The 15,048-nt window shown below is 42.3% G+C and overlaps 1 protein-coding gene across 1 annotated transcript in view; it reads right to left on the bottom strand.

Moving 5' to 3' along the window:
* mfap2 (microfibril associated protein 2) overlaps positions 1–7,867 on the bottom strand; it is a 49,143-nt gene extending 41,276 nt beyond the window's left edge. Inside the window, exon 1 of the mRNA XM_043675438.2 lies at positions 7,731–7,867. The gene's annotated coding sequence lies outside the window, so the exon portion shown is untranslated. The remainder of the gene's footprint in view (positions 1–7,730) is intronic.
* Between the last annotated feature and the right edge of the window lie 7,181 nt (positions 7,868–15,048).

Genomic DNA, 15,048 nt, shown 5'->3' on the forward strand with positions numbered 1-15,048 from the left:
ATAAATGATTCAATTGAATAACAAAGAGGACAAGGGTATTACATTGTGAGCAAACTGCTATCTATGCCACTCTGTTGGCTGTTGCAGGAAGTCAGGAGCCACTCACATCAACTACCCTATGATGCTGAATGTAATTATCCATGTAAAACAAAAACAGAAATTGCTGGCGAAACTCAGCAGGTCTGGCAGGATCTATGGGGAGAAAACAGAGTTAATGTTTCAAGTCTGGTGACTCTTCGTCAAAACCATCATTCATTATCCATGTGTTCACCATCAGCAGCGGGCAGTGGCAAGTTTCATGTGAATCTAGGAGTCAGTGTGCTTTGAACAAGACATTGGACTTGTACATATTGCTGTGTTTAGCGAAATGCACTCAATGAACGCAGATACATACACACAAGCGTACAGTCTACATGACGAATGACTTGCACTATGATAGTACATTTCATGACCACTGAATATTGGCAAGTGTTTTACAGTAAATTAAATACTTTTAAAGTATAGTTGCTGTTATATATACGTTTCCTCAAAGGTCTGAGAATGAGTAGATAAATACACAAAGAAAGATCTCTAGCAATTTTATAATTATGTGTATGGAGTAGGGGATGACAAAATAATGATAGGTTTGTACAATTCAATAGCTAGGCCACAATTACAGTGCCTATGAAATTTGTGGTACTACTCAATAGCATGAAGATTAAAATTACTGAAAATGCATTGTACACATTCAGCAAGAGTAAGACGCTTTAGTAACCAGGAGCAACACTGTACTGGCACAATATTGATTGCAGCAAGGATAATGAAAAGGAAATTTAATGTAGAGTTGTATATTTCCTTGTGTTCATTCATTTGCAGGATGCTGGCATCATTGACAAGACCAGCATTCACTGTTTTTAGTAGGGGATGAACAACCCCTTGTGCTACGGCAGTCCTGTTACGATTATAAATTGTTGGCAGACATGTGATTTAATCGAGTGGCTTGCTAAATCAATTCAGAGGTCAAGTAATAGTCAACCTCATTGATGTGATACCTGTGGCATATTTCCTTCCGTAAAGGGTGTTTAGTAAAGGGTGTTTTCGCAATAATCCAGCTGTTTCATGGACACCATTACCATGATTTAGCTTTTATTCAAAGTAAAAGCTGATTTATTAAATGAATGTAAATCTTCCAGCTGTCATGGTGGGATTTGAACTTAAGTCCCTGGATCATTTCTCCAAACTGCTGGATTCCAAGCTCACCAGGATCATTGCTATCCTATCATGCTCTGTATGATTAAAAACACTATTTTTGCTGGTTGGTGATCATTGACAAAATGCCAATTTAAAGTGGTCACTAAGAGAAAACTTAAAAGTAAGTTCTAATGCAGTTATTGGCGCAAAGAATACTTTGCAATATGGAGGAGGTGATCTTTTCATTTAAGGGAAAAGGAAATAAATATTGGAAGTACAGGGCATAGGAATAGAGCAGATCAGTTAAGTTCAATTAGGATCACCTCAGCAAAACAAATGGAACAAAGAAAAAATAACAGTACAGCCCAGGAACAGGCCCTTCAGCCCATCAATCCCACACCAAAATATAATGTCATTCTAAACTAAAAACCTTTTGCCACTATGCGGCCTGTATCCTTCTGTTTCCTGCCTATTCATGTATGTCAAGATGCCTCCCAAACATTGCTATTGTATCTTTTTGATTAGATTACTTACAGTGTGGAAACAGGCCCTTCGGCCCAACAAGTCCACACTGACCCGCCGAAGTGCAACCCACCCAGACCCATTCCCCTACATTTACCCCATCACCTAACACTACAGGCAATTTAGCATAGCCAATTGACCTAACCTGCACATTTTTGGATTGTGGGAGGAAACCAGAGCACCCGGAGGAAACCCACGCAGACACGGGGAGAATGTGCAAACTTCACACAGACAGTCGCCTGAGGCAGGAGTTGAACCCGGGTCTCTGGCGCTATGAGGCAGCAGTGCTAACCACTGTGCCACTGTGCTGCCCAATTGTATCAATATTGTGCATAAAACAAATAACTTCATTAATCAAAGTTTGCTGAATAACTCTTAGACAGTGTCAGCGATGCTCAGTAATTTTTGAAATGATAAAAAGAAAACATTTATACGTATGCTGTGTCTCACTCTCAGACACTTCCCAAAACCGTTCACTGTCAAATAACTTTTGAAATCTGGCCACTTTTATTTGGTAGGTTTACAAGGTATAAGTGGCTTGATTCTACCATCTCCTCTGGCTGTGTATTCTAGGCACCTTCTGTACAACAAACTTGTCTCTCACATCTCCTTCCAACATTCCCCCCTTTTATTCTAAACCCACATCCTCTAGTAAGGGACATTTTTACCTTAGGAAAAAGACTCCGACTATCCATGCCTCTCATAATTTAGTAAACCTCTATCAGGTCACCCCTCAGCCTCCAATGTTTAAGTGAAAACAAACCATGTTTGTCCAATCACCCCTCATGCCCTCCAAGCCAGGCAACACCCTGGTAAGTTATTCCTGTTCCCTTTCCAAAGCTTCCACATCCTTCTGGTAGTGTGGCAACCAGAACAGTTTACCATTTTCCAAATGTGGCCTGACGAACATTCTATACAGCTGTAACACGACTTACCAATTTTTATATTCTAATCTCTAACCAATGGAGAAAGTAAGGACTGCAGATGCTAGAGATCAGAGTCGAAAAGTATAGCGCTGGAAAAGCACAGCAGGTCAGACAGCATCCAAGAAGCAGGAGAGTCAACATCTCAGGCATAAGCCTTTCATAAGTGCCACAATTTTCCAGCACCACACTTTGTCTCCAACTAATGGAGCAAGCATGCCATAAATCTTCTTGACCACCTTATCCACTTGTGGTTTTCTGGTGAGCCACATCTTATTCATATGTTAATACAAAGGTTACATCTCACCCACACACACTGCTCGCCCATTATCCTGAAAATGACAACTCTGGCTATAATTTGGTCTTTCAGGCATTGGTAAAACTCATTTGTCACTATAAGTGTGACACATTTGGTGATATAGTGGTATTGTCAGTGGATTAGTAATCCAGAGATCCAGGCTAATTCTCTAATTCTCAGATCACACTATGGCAGCTAATGGAATTTATACTCAATTAAGTGGAGGGGGTTGTTGTGTCTGCCTGCCCTTCATGCATTTTTGTACCACTGTCTACCCTAATTTTATTTCATTTGCTTATTTAAAGCAATAATGAGCAAATGTCTGCAAATTCCTTCTCATGGGAGGTAGGGGGTATATATACAGCTGAACCCATACCTGACCTGACATCCATGCTGTTTGAATCACAGCAAGGAGCTATAGGGTCCCAGACTCAGACCGGTGACGCTAAGACTAATCACACTGCCTCCCCGGACATCATCATCAGCAGTGGAATCGTGGAGGATGGTCAGGCATGGAGTCTTTGAATGCGAGAGGCAGCTACTGTACTGCACCTACTACTCAGTTGTGGCTCACTGACAGTCTCTTCCACTCTTATGCTCTGTCAGAGACATTTGGAAGGATTTGCAAATTGACAATCAACTTGTCTGGTCACATTACAAGCTACATTCAACTGCCACCCAAAGCTTCTGGCTTAAAGGCTAAGGACACTATCCATTGTTGCCTTGTGAGCTATCTCCCTCAGAAACCTCAGGACATTCCAGTATCACGTCCTTCTTCTCCAGACATTTATGGGGCAAGACAATGAGAGGGAGAGAAACTCCTCAGGAAGGAATACATTAGAGAGTACCATGAATAAATTGGGGTGACCCTGGACACATGGGCTTATACGACCTGCTTACTGTTATCTGCACCCGCATTTCTGCAGAAGATCCCAACTTCTGTCTTTGAAGCACTACTCAGGGTTTCCATGTCTTGCTCGACATTCTGCCTTCATGGGTTAATTCCTGCTCACTTTGACCTGGGTTGGCCCGGTCCCCGGTGTGTCAACTGTTTTTTTTTACATTACATTACAGTGTGGAAACAGGCCCTTCGACCCAACAAGTCCACCTAGCAATCAATTCTTGTCTCTGAATACTTCAGCTATCATTCCTCAGCAACCCCCTTTAATGTTATCCTCATTCCCTTTGTTAATCAACACTGACCTCCACTGCCTTTTCTCTACTCTGTCACTGTTAGCTAACATGACCCCCACCTCTGAAATTGCTTTGCAAAATTCAAAATACAACCAGATTGGCCATGATCTTATCGAGCTTTGTAGCAGGTTCCAGGGTCCAGTTCACTTGTTTCTGCTCCTAATTTCTTGCATCTAACCTCCTTCCTCCACTTTCTAAAGAGCCTTCTCTTCAACCCATGCAACAAACCAGTGTCCATTATCTCCTGCTCTGAGCAAAGTGAACAAACAAGTGCAAGTTATTGGTGATTAGCACCAGTGGACAGGTAATCCTCAGACTCTTGCTGCCAGAGAAATGGGATTTGTGTTCCACAATCAATTTCTTTGGCCTTGTCACAATATTCAGTGTTTCTATTCTCTTTGCATCTGATACACTTCTCCATTCAAGAGGGATTACACTGTGATTAATTATTACACTGGTATTGTTTGGAGTCTCACAGTTGTTGCTTCTGTTTTGACAGCAAGCTAATGCAGTTATAAGGGGAAATTGTGTGTTTTGCCTGATCATCCAGCCACATGCATACAAACCCTAATTTCCTGTTATTGATACACTGGGTACCTCCTTCATCCTAGAATCCCTACAGTGTGGAAACAGGCCGTTTGGCCCAACAAGTCCACACCAACCTTCCGAAGAATAACCCACCCAGACTCATTCTTCTCCCCTTTTATCCTATATTTATCCCTAAATAATGCACCAAACCTACACATCCCTGAGCAATTTAGCATGGCCAATTCACCTAACCTACACATCTTTGGAATGTGAGAAGAAAATGGAGCACCCAGAGGAAACCCACAAAGATACAGGAAGAACCCACACAGACAGTCGCCCGAGGCTGGAATCAAACCCAGGTCGCTGGTGCTGTAAGACTAAGCAGTGCTAAACATTAAGCCACTGTGCTGCCTGAAATCACACCATGTCCAGTGTCCAGTATTTAGTCACGTGAGCCTGTTTCTGTGCTGTACACCTCTATGACTCTATGACTCTATAAGTAGGCTACTCTCAGCCAGGACAACAGTACTGAGCTTGAGGAGGTGGGTAGAGGAATATTATATCAGCTAGAGTTGTCACTCCTTATGGGCGACACGGTGGCTCAGTGGTTAGCACTGCTGCCTTACAGAGCCAGGGACCCGGGTTCGATTCCAGCCTTGGGCGACTGTCTGTGTGGAGTTTGCACATTCTCCCTGTGTCTGCATGGGTTTCCTCCGGGTTCTCCAGTTTCCTCCCACAAACCAAAGATGTGCAGGTCAGGTGAATTGGCCATGCTAAATTGGGAAATGGGTCTGGATGGGTTACTCTTCAGAGGGTCGGTGTGGACTTGTTAGGCCGAAGAGCCTGTTTCCACACTGTAGGGAATCTTATCATCTAATCTAATCTAATTATTCAGTGCCAACTCCCGGCAAATCCGCTAAGCAGAAGTTGAGGGAACCCACAAAATCTGTTTCAATTCTAATACTTTCTAAACAAATTCCACAGACACATTTGTCTAAACTCACACATGAGGAATACTCACTTCAGTGAAGATGAAGTGTATTCCATGCGACTGAACCCCAACAAAAGTCAGTGACTACTTATGGTTGTGCTAAGCTAGAGTTGACCATAACCAATTGGGATCAATTTTACACCCTTATTACTTTCCAACTTTGGGACTGTAGTGATGGAGATTGTCCCTTAATCATTGAATAGTGAAGCCATCCAAGATACGGACAGATAGCCTACATATATATAAATATAACTCACGGCTACATATATATAAATTAAAGTCATTAATGTATACCAAACCTAGCAATGGTTCTGGGACTGAATAACGACTAACCACAGTATCCCTCCCTGATTCTGCAAAAAGAAAATCACAACTGTTTTCTGTTCCTCAGATAATTTTATATCTATATTCTTACTGCCCTTTTTGTTGCATGGGCACAAATGTTGTTAATAATTGCTTAATGTGGTGCTTTACCAAACCTTCGTTTTGAAATCAACGTACAGATCACTGTCCTTATCCAACAGTAACTTGTCTCAAGGTGGTTCCCTGGAATGTACTGTTAAACAAAATTTGACACCCTGTTATTTCATCAAAACTCAAATCAAGATGCATGTTTGTCCTTAATTGTCTGTGCTGTCCTTTGTCCACTCTGACTCTCCTCTATTAGTTCTTGCCTGTTAATTTTCCCCATGACTTTTGTTTCTAGAAGCTTCTGGGCCATCATCATTAATCTTTTGTTGGGTTTGTAATTGCCAGGCATATCCAACTCTCATTTTTTTGAACGAAGATTTGCAATTTTCTGTCACTGCCTCTGCCTCTTGTTTAGAGTGTTGTTTTGATAGAATTTAACATCCGTGAGACCCCTGCACGGTTTTGGCTTCAATGCATCCTTCACCCCATCATTGCTGCCATGTCTTCAGCTGTTTGTGCTCCAAGATCTGTAATTGCTTTCCTAAAGTGCTCCGTATCTCTCCCTCCTTTAAAATGACCTTTAAAACCTATTTCCTTGACTGTACAATCAGTGACAATTATTACACAGAAAGAAGATGGAGTCTGTTTGACCCACCTTGTCTGTACCAGCTTGCCGAATGACTAATTTCCTGCCTCCTCCCTGCAACTCTGCACATTCTTCCTTTTCAGATAACCAGTTAATGCCCTTTTGAATGTAACCTCTTATCCAATATTTCCTAACTGACTCAATGTCAACCGTTGTTCAGTAACACTCCTGTATAGTGGCCTAGTAGGGACATTTTTGCTACATTAAAAGGTGTTGAGATTCTTGTTGACAAACTGATGGCAAAACGCATTAGGAATGGTTTAGAAGCAGCATCTCTGTTGGTAAAATGGAGTTGATCCTGTGGGAGATCACTGGATGAGATTCCAGCCCTTACTAGGGCAGCAAGCCAGGTCTGTGTCATTTGGAAGCCTCACAGTTCAGCTTTCTCTGCAGGAGTCCCTGCTGTGTTCTGGCAAATCTGCAGTTGCTGGAGCACACATCTGGGTGTAATTACAGTGTATCCTCCAACCCCCTCCCCATCCATCCACACACACACACACACACCTCCCCCACCTCCAGCTCTACAAACCCAAGGCTCCAGAAACCAACAGAACAAAGAGCTTTGACTTCGGAGTTGGGTTTTCTTTTAAGCATTCTTCTTAAAATATACATCTATTTTTTAAAAAAAGTTTGATTCAACAGGTTTTTTTTTCGGAAAATTATATTTGTATGAAATGCTGTAGGAAAGTCACAGACTTAGAGCCCAGACTGAGCCCAGGAATAGTTCACACCTCACAGGGTGATCCTAACTGGGGGAATAAAAATGAAAAGCGCACAAAATGCATTTTTCTTCAGCTTGGATTCCCACTCACTCCTTCTATAAAGTCAATTTGTACAATCCCCAAGAGTTTCTAATGAGTTAACAAATAGATCTGAAAGATAGTTCACATGCAGCTGCAGATTTTGAAGTTTTGTCTAAAGTCAGACTATGAGGTCATCAAAGTGCCACAGACTGCAGGAAAGTACAAAGAGAAGGATCGAAGTTAGTGATCAGCCTGTATTTGTGGATCTTCCACACAATATCTAATATAGAGTGATCTTTCTTACCGGATCCGCTTGTGCAACTCCACAAATTCTCTCGCACTGAGTCTGATTGAAACACACCCCAGATGGCACACCAACTCCTGCCCCTGACTCAGGGCTCCACTGGGTCTTAAAGCCAGTGTCTTACTTCACAACAACGTAAACCCCAGTGTCAAGGATGTCCCGTAAGCTGTCCGCAATTAACTAAATGTTTAGTAGCTTTCGCAGGGTCAGCAAAGTAAACGGCAGCAAAAATATTTCAGTTATTTATTTTACAAGCCGTGACTTGCCTTCTGACCACCGTCTCTATCACAGTCCCTCCTGTAGTTTATGGATATGGCTGGCGTCAGGACCAAACTGGCCATTATTACAGGGTAGACCAGCAGGAGGCTGGAAGAACTCAGCAAGGCCAGGCAGCATCAGGAGGTGGAGAAGTCAACGTTTTGAGTGTAACCCTCCTTCAGATCAGGGTTGCTATGTTCTTCCAGACTCCTGTTTGCCTACCTTGGATTCAGCATCTGCAGTTTATTTTGTCTCTAGTTACTATAGGGTAGCCAATCTTGAAACGCTGTTTGACCATATAAGCCATCACAAACCAATCTTGACTTCACCCAACATTCACATTCTAGCACATTCCCAACGGGAGTAATTAGGAAGTGATTGGGAGCAAGGACCCTATTTGAATTTCCTCCCTTTCTCTACCCTGCTGTTCCTAGTCCTGCCCTCTCTGAGATCAGCCAACTAAGCACTGACTGGGCTGTCTCAACAAGCAGGTGCCAGTCAGTGCGGTGCTTCCTGGAGGTGCAGGAAGCAGAGTCCATGAATACTGTTAAGGCTGAATTAAATGGATTGTTGATAAGCAAAGGGCTGGAAGGTTATCAGGGATAGGCAAGAATGTGGAGTAATCAGATTAGCCATGGTTTATGAATGGTGGAGCAGGCTTGAGGGGCCAAGTGGCCTTCTGCTGTTCCTAATTTGAATGTACCCAATTCCTATTGACCAGCCAATTCTCCTCTAGAATCCCTCTATCTGGAAGGATGTGCCATTGAAACCCTAAGCCATACAGCTGCCCAGGAGACAAAGGCACCACCATTTGTAAGAATGTTTCCATTGAACGCGAACCAACTTCTAGTCTCGGGTGATTGTGTGAAAGAATCGATAGTGTGGAGCTGGAAAAAGCACAGCAGGTCAGGCATCATCAGAGAAGCAGGAGGTCAATGTTTCAGGTGAGAACCTTTCATTAGTTCTCACTGTCTCCTGATTGTGTGAAAGGCAAAGGATCTGACCATCTGACATCATTAGTTTGTCAACCTCTGTTTATCTTTTTCACTGTCCAAGAGTGTCACCAGCCACACATTTTTCCGTTTCTTCTTTCGTCCTGTTGTTAATCAAGGCTGTCACTCTTGTGCAGGCATGATGTGGAGGTGCCAGTGTTGGACTGGGGTGGACAAAGTTAAAAATCACTCAACACCAGGTTATAGTCCAACAGGTTTATTTTGGAAGTAGTGGCTTACACAGCACTGGTTCTTCATCAGATAGCTGTGGAACACTACGCATAATTTATACCAATAGACCACAATGTCATGCAGCTGAAAGGATAAATTGAACAAACCTAGATTGCTGTTAAGTATTTCATGTTTTAAAATGGGTTGCAGGTTTCAGTCCATTAATATGTACATCTCAGAACTTCTTTCAAGTCACATTCTTGAGATAACTTAGGGGTTAATTTTTAAAAAGGTAACATCTCAGCTCAGACAATGCATTAAAGGTGAAAATGTGTTGCTGGAAAAGCGCAGCAGGTCAGGCAGCATCCAAGGAACAGGAGAATCGACGTTTCGGGCATAAGCCCAATTCCTGAAGAAGAGCTTATGCCCGAAACGTCGATTCTCCTGTTCCTTGGATGCTGCTGACCTGCTGCGCTTTTCCAGCAACACATTTTCAGCTCTGATCTCCAGCATCTGCAGTCCTCACTTTCTCCTCGAATGCATTAAAGGTGTAAGGTTAGAGTCTGTCTTTATCCCAATCTTGAATCAGACTGGTTCTATTTGCAAAGTAGGAATTTATAAAATGTTACATGGACTGACTACCTGCATTGATTGCCTGCAGATTATGCATTTTTTTGAACAAAATAGAGTGTATCTGCAATTACAATTCTGCAAATGCAAATTCACCCCATAGACTTATATGTGTGTGCGTACATGTGAGGGGGGGGAGAGAGAGAGAGAGTGTGTTTGTGTGTGTGTGTGCGCGTGTGAGTGTGAGTGCATGTGAGAGTGTGTGTGTTTGCTTTTGTGCGTGCTTGCTCAAGTGTGTGTGAGTGTGGCGGAGTATAAGCTAGTGAGAGGGTGTGCGTGGGTATGAGTGTGGGGGGTGTATGTGTGTGTGTGTCTGAGAGAGTGTGTGTATGAGAGAGGGTCTGTGTGAGTGTGTGAGTATTTAAGAGTGTGAGTGTATGTGTGTGTGAGAGTGTATAGTGTGGTTGGGTCACCTGTAGTCTACCAAGCATGCACACACGCAAACGTACACTCTCACATGCACTCACACTCACACTCACACACATACTCACACAAACACACTCTCTTTCCCTCTCCCTCACATACACGAACACGCATGTATAAGTCTATGGGGTGAATTTGCATTTACAGAATTGTAATTGCAGATACATTCTATTTTGTTCAAAAAGCACACAATCTGCAGGCAATCAATGCAGGCAGTTGATCCATGTAATATTTTATAGATTCATACTTTGGAAATAGAGCCAGTCTGACTCAAGATTGGGATACGGACAGACTCTAACCTCACACATGGCCTGAGCTGAGATGCCACCTTTTTTTATTAAACCTTAAGTCATCTTGAGAATGTCACTTGAAAGAAGTTCTGGGATTTACATATTAATGAACCAAAATCTGCAACTCATTCTAAAAGATAAAAGACTTAACAGCAATCTAGGTTTGTTCAGTACAGGAATATCATTTCGATTGCATGACACTGATTTTTTTGCTCTTAATTCTGTGTCTTATGATCCTGCTCCAGAGCTACCTGATGTAGGAGCAGTACTGCGAAAGCTAATACAGGTACTTCCAAATAAACCTGTTAGACTATAACCTGGTGTTGTGTGATTTTTTAACTCTTGTGCAGTTCTAAGGGAGTGCTGCACTGTCAGAGATCACACTTTTCACATAGGATGCTAAACAGTGGCTCTCTCTGCCCCTTCAAACATAAAAGACAGCACGTCAGTATTTCAAGAAAGATCAGATCTTCCTGGTGTCCATGCCAATATTTATCCTTTATATAGACTCAAGACCAAAAAGTCACCAGAATATACCCAGGGATGGAGTTGAAAGCATGTGATAGATCATGACTCTCACCACAAAGGTTTTAAATTGCAAGAGGGATGCCACTTGTTTGGAGGGAAGTTACACTGAAAGCTGGAAGAGATCTGGGAGTAACAAAAATTATCAATATTGAGGAGGTGTAGAGTTGCTAATATGCAAACTATGACCCATACTATAGTGATGCCATCTGGCTCACATTATCTTTTCAAATCCATGAGATTTCCTAGCACTTGTAAAAGTATGGAAGTTTTTGATTTTGGCCCATGGCAATGAAACAATGGTGAGAGAGTTCTGAGTTATGACGGTGTGTAACTTGGAGGGGTATTTGGTGACAGTGGTGTTCCTCTGCATATGTTGCTCTTATCCTTCGAGTTGGTTGAGGTTGTGGCAGAGTATAACCTGAGGCCATGATGCTGAAGCTGCTTCATGTTGTGATCAGGATGCCCCTTGAAGATGTTGCTGAGTTATTATCTTTGAAAGCCCTAAAGCACTCAATGCTTAGATTCTTCTGTCTTCCGCTGGGTATGAAGGGATCTCATTGACATTTCATTACTAAGCGGAGTGTACAGAGGGTGACCCTGCACCACCATTTCAGATTAAACCCCAGTTGCCCTGGAAGGAGACACGAACAATCTGGCAACCAGAGATTTCAATTAAAGCAAAATATTGAGGATGCTGGAAATTTGAAACAAAAGAGCAGAGAATTCTGGATTACTCAGCCTTAAAAAAATATTCAAAGACTCTATTTTCACCAATAGACCTTGAGATATAAGAGCAAAATTAGGCCCATCATGTCTGCTCTACCATTCAATCATGACTGGTGTTTTTCAACCCTATTCTCCTGATTTTTCCCTGTAACCCTTGATCCCCTTATTAATCAAGAACCTATCTGACTCTGTTTCAGACAATAAAACACTTGGCCTCCATAGCCCTCTGCAGCAATGAGTTGCATAGATTCACCACCCTCTGGCTGAAGAAATTCCTCCTCAACTCAATTCTAAAGGGTCATGCGTTCACTCTGAGGTTGTGTCCTCGGGCCCTAGTCTCTCCTACTAGAACAGCTTCACCATGTTCAGTCTATCCATGCCTCTCAGTATTCTGTAAATTTTCAATCAGATCCCACTTCAACCTTCTAAATCAATTGCGTCCTCAACCGCTCCTCATATGACAAGCCCTTCATCCCTGTAATCATTCTTGTGAACCTCCCCCGTACCCCCTCTGGCACATCCTTCCTTAGATAGGGGTCTCAAAACAGCTCGCAATATTCCAAATGTGGTCTGACCATAGCCTAATACAGCCTCAGCATTACATTTTTTCTATTGTATTCTAGTGCTAACATTTCAATTGTCTTCCTAATTGCCAACTGAACCTGCATGTTAACATTAAGAGAATCCTGAACTAGAACTCTTAAGTCCCTTTGTACTTCAGATTTCTAAAGCTTTTTCCCATTTAGTAAATAGTCTACATCTCTATTCTTCCTATCAAAATGTATAACCTTACACTTTCCCACATTGTATTCCACATGCCAATTCTTTGTCCCCTCTTCTAGCCTGTCTAAGTCTGCAGCTTCTCTATTTCCTCAACCCTAACTGCCCCTCCTCCTATCTTTGAGTCATCTGTAAATTTAGCAACAATACCCTCAGTTCCTTCATCCAGATCATTAATGTATAATGTGAATAATTGTGGTCCCAACACACACCCCTCTCCACTGCGGAACTCCACCAGTCACTGGCTGCCATCATGAAAAATAAACCTTTATCCTCACTCTCTTCCTTCTGCCAGTCAGTCAATCTGCTGTCCATGCCAGTACCTTGCCCTTAACACCATGAGTCCTTATCTTATTTAGCAGCCTCCTGTGTGGCACCTTTTCAAAGACCTTCTGGAAATCCAATTGGATCACATTAACTGTCACTCCTTTGTCTAAAAAGTGAAAGAACTGCGGATGCTGTAAATCAGAAACAAAAATAAAAGTTGTTAGAAAAGCTCAGCATCTGTGAAGTTAATGTTTCATGTCTGGTGACCCTTCCTCAGAACTCTCCTTTGTCTAACTTGCTTGTTACCTCCTCAAAAAATTCTAACAGATTTGTCACCTCCAGGTGAGGCAGTTGCACAGACTGGCACCTGCCTGGGAAGATTAGATACTGCCCAGTTGGTGCTTAGTCAGCAGATCTCAAAGAGGGCAGGAGTAGGAACATTATAATTGACCGCAGCAGCTTGAGGTCAGAAAGTGTGGGGTGAATCAGCCAGAGTCCTCGTTCCCAATCACTTCCTAGTTGTTCCTTTGGAAAACGTGCCAGAGTGTGACTTTTTGGTGAAGACACGATTGGTTTCTGATGACTTAACGTGGTCAAAGAGCATTAGAGTGAATTCTATTCGCGTCCCGTCACTTTGAGTGGAAGTCCACAAAGAGTAAGAACATTGAAAGGACTTGCATAGTCAATGTGTACTGAGTTCAGGGTTTACCCAGCCATTCCCATGAATATGGGGGAGCTGTTGGTGGGAAGTTTTGTCCTTGTTGACACTGTGGCCACTGACCCCCAAAGTGACTATGTCTGTATCCAATCCTGGCCATCAGACATAACTTCTTACCAATATCTTCATTTTGGAAACCCCTGGATGACCCTGGTGGAGTTCAGCCAGTATCTGGCAACGACCTTTGCCTGGGACATCATTCTTGCTTCCCATAATAATATGTTGTCCTCTATGGTGATCCGGTCTCTCTGGGCCAAAAAAGGTTTCAATTCTGGCTGTGATGGCCCTTTGGTATCCCCCATCACTACCAGCTGTTTCAGTTTTGCCAGGACTGGATCTTACCGCATTCAAAATTGGCTACACAGTAAAATTGGCCAGTTTGGTACTGTATACAGCTATCCATAAATTAAAGGTGTTTCAAGTCTAAATATGACTTCTCATTTGAACAAATCTGAATAGTTCCAACGTGGTCCAGTTCTGGGCCACAGAGATTGCGATGATATGGAACTCTGACTGGACACTCTGATCTTCAGTTCACCATTAGAGTGATGGTGTACCATGTCTGAAATAGTCAGACTACTTGATACACTGTCTCATGTAGTATAGGTATAGCTCTCCCACACCCTGCGATAATCAGACTCGGTCCCATTTCTTGATTTGAGTAAGATCAATGGCTCTCTGTTCCTCTTGATTGACCCTTCAGTTGTTCTGACAATAGATGACCTCATCTTTGTCTGATCTCTATGGTTTCTGATTTCTTGTTCCTTAACCAAACTTCATATAGAAGGTATTTAAGGTTGACAGCATTTTCGCCCTCGTCTGGAGTTATATGGACTCTAGTTTATTCTACCATGGATTCCTCTGCTTGTTTCACCTCTTCATGGTCTTGAGAGATTATCGAGTGGTTAGCTAATGGCAAGGTCCCTACGACAGTTGCCATTCCTATGGACTATCATGACTGACTGAGGCTACAGTCCCATCATCTCTCGCAGCTGTAAGGATGCCAATCCATGCTGATTTGTGATAAGCAAACTTTAGTAATTATGAATATTGAATGTCACTACATTACTTTATTGCTTTTTTTTGTTGACATCTGGGATCACATTAATTCTGAAGCATGAAACAGTCAATTGGAATCTCCATAATTGCTTGAGTTTCAGAGTAACACACCATCTTGTGGTGATAATGTCACATTACAGTAAGTTAAAAATCACACATCACCAGGTTATAATCCAACAGGTTTATTTGGAAACACTAGCTTTTAAAGCGCTGCTCCTTCATCAGGTGCTTGTGGAGTATAAGATCATAAGACACAGAATTTATAGGAAAAACATAAATTCTGTGTCTTATGATCTTATACTCCGCAACCACCTGATGAAGGAGCAGCGCTTCAAAAGCTTGTATTTCCAAATAAACCTGTTGGATTATAAACTGCTGTTGTGTGATTTTTATCTTTGTCCATCCCAGTCCAACACCGGCACCTGCAAAACATTGCAGTAATGTCACAAAAACACACTAAACCCAGTGTTTTTTTA

Source organism: Chiloscyllium plagiosum, unplaced genomic scaffold (genome assembly GCF_037043375.1).
Source record: "Chiloscyllium plagiosum isolate Xiang-an unplaced genomic scaffold, Cpla_swu_hap1 HiC_scaffold_37, whole genome shotgun sequence".
Taxonomy (NCBI): Eukaryota; Metazoa; Chordata; class Chondrichthyes; order Orectolobiformes; family Hemiscylliidae; genus Chiloscyllium; species Chiloscyllium plagiosum.